Source organism: Sesamum indicum, linkage group LG13, assembly GCF_000512975.1.
Source record: "Sesamum indicum cultivar Zhongzhi No. 13 linkage group LG13, S_indicum_v1.0, whole genome shotgun sequence".
In the NCBI taxonomy this organism is placed as follows: Eukaryota; Viridiplantae; Streptophyta; class Magnoliopsida; order Lamiales; family Pedaliaceae; genus Sesamum; species Sesamum indicum.
Genome location: NC_026157.1, coordinates 3,548,831 through 3,550,872, shown reverse-complemented (window position 1 = coordinate 3,550,872; position 2,042 = coordinate 3,548,831). Strand labels below are relative to the sequence as shown.

The 2,042-nt window shown below is 31.3% G+C and overlaps 1 long non-coding RNA gene across 2 annotated transcripts in view; it reads left to right on the top strand.

Moving 5' to 3' along the window:
* LOC105176317 overlaps positions 1-2,042 on the top strand; it is a 32,706-nt gene that overhangs the window by 1,071 nt on the left and 29,593 nt on the right. The gene's annotated exons all lie outside the window — the stretch shown is intronic.

The window sequence follows — 2,042 nt, the reverse complement described above, 5'->3', positions numbered from 1 at the left end:
TGCTAAGCGTAATAATAACTACAAGTTAGTGTAAAAGCGAAACAAACTTGCTTTAATAAAATCGTGCAAAACAGCTAAATTTTGAACGTTTTCAGAATTTGACGAAACTTGACCCAAACGTTGGAGATGCTGATGTTGTCAATTGCACAATCTAGAGTAAGACTACTGCTTGAAGGTAATGGAAAGCCATGTATATCTTCACTTTGATTAGTGAATCTGTGTCTACTTAAGGAGCAGTAAGTATGTTTACTGATCAATTTGCCTACTTCACCTCTTATTGCATATATGTGATCCACTGATGGCTAAGTGTCATCCGTCCATTCTCTCTTACTCTTATTTGAACTTGACTTTAACTATCTTAATATTCTCTTGGGACTGTGATGAAACTTACCTAAGTATTTTACTCTTATATGTACTCCGCTGAAAGCTAAGTGCCATCATCCACTCTCCCTTGCTCTTATCTTAACTTGACTTCAAGTATTATAATATTCCCTTAGGACAGTGATATTTTAACTTCCTAGACCAATTAATGGACAGACAGAATATTTTCTCTCAAGTGCCATATAGAAAAGTATCTTGTTTATGCGGTATCTATTTTATGCCTTTAAATTTTAAATTAGAGCATGTCGCAATTATGTATTTGTGTTGTTTTCTTTTGTGCCTTCATGATTCTATCTTAATGCAAAGAATAGATGTCATACTATTTATAATCTCTTCAAGAAGTACTGTTGTTACTGGTAATCTAGCACGAATTCTTTTATATGCGAGTTTTATTGTTACTGGTCGTAAATCATTTTTCAGTAATATGCATAATATGCATTTATTTGATTCTACAAGTGAAGCATGTCAGTTGGTATGTGTGATTCATACTTATCTTTTACAAGAGCTAGGGCCAGAGTTTGAATTTGATTTGCCATGTGCGAAGTAGATAACCTCATATCGATAAATATTGTGCGGGAATCAAAAGGTTAAGTAGGATTTAAATGCTCAGTTGAAAACATATGTTGGCTGCTAAAGTATGCTATTTGACGACATTTTAGAACCTAATGGTAGCCTACCTATCTTCATATTCCTCTTTTCTGGTTTCTAACTCAAAAGTAATCAGTGCCCCTATTAATTCTTCTTTGTCAGTTTTTCTTCCATATTTTGAAATCAAGGTGGTTGAACCATTGATTTTACTTGTATAATTCAAACCCAATTGTATTGCTCTAATTTCTTTGAAAAGTCACAAAATCACCATTCTCGTTTGGAAAGAAAATAATTATGGGTTTTGAGGCTGCTCAAAATGTGAAGGGTGCGAGGTTAGAGTTGAGACCTAAATTGGAGAGTAAACCCTCCTCTTTTTTCGTAAATTTATTCTTGGTTCATTTATTGTGTTGGGTTCTCTTTTCATGCGCTTGCCTTAAAATTTTTTGTTCGTAATGCATTTGAAATTCTTGTATGAATTTACAAAATTCATGTTGGTTCATGTTATTAACCTCTTGTTTTTGCAGGCGTATCATAGAAAAATGCGTTGAAAAATCTATATCATTCGATCATGAATTATTTTATTTGTGAACTTTGAAAATTAAATGCTATACTAAAATGTCTAACTGTTGTCTAGATGCCAATTTAAAATCTGTTTTTCAAGAGGACTTGGTAAATATTTTGTGAGTACTATATAATTTCATGAGTCGGTAAATGGTTTTTGAGGTACACAGAGTTTTGCTAACTTAAATTGTGTTTGAATAACCTTTAAATATTACTGGAAATTGGTTTCCTTGTCAACTATTCTTCTGTTATCAATTAATGTTCTCAAAAGCAGCTTTTATATTTTACTCAAAGATTTGTTTTTCTTGTCAAGTGTTTTATAATAAACTCATTTTTTCAAAATCAGCTTGAACTTACAATAATGAAGAAAAATTAGCAAAATATTTTGATTAGCAATAGATGAATTCATTTAATTGTTTTTGGATAAATGCATGACAAGTCATATGTTTTGGACTTTAAGTGAAGTTTTTTTTGTTGAATTTTAATTTTATAAAAGTAATCGACTTTGAAAC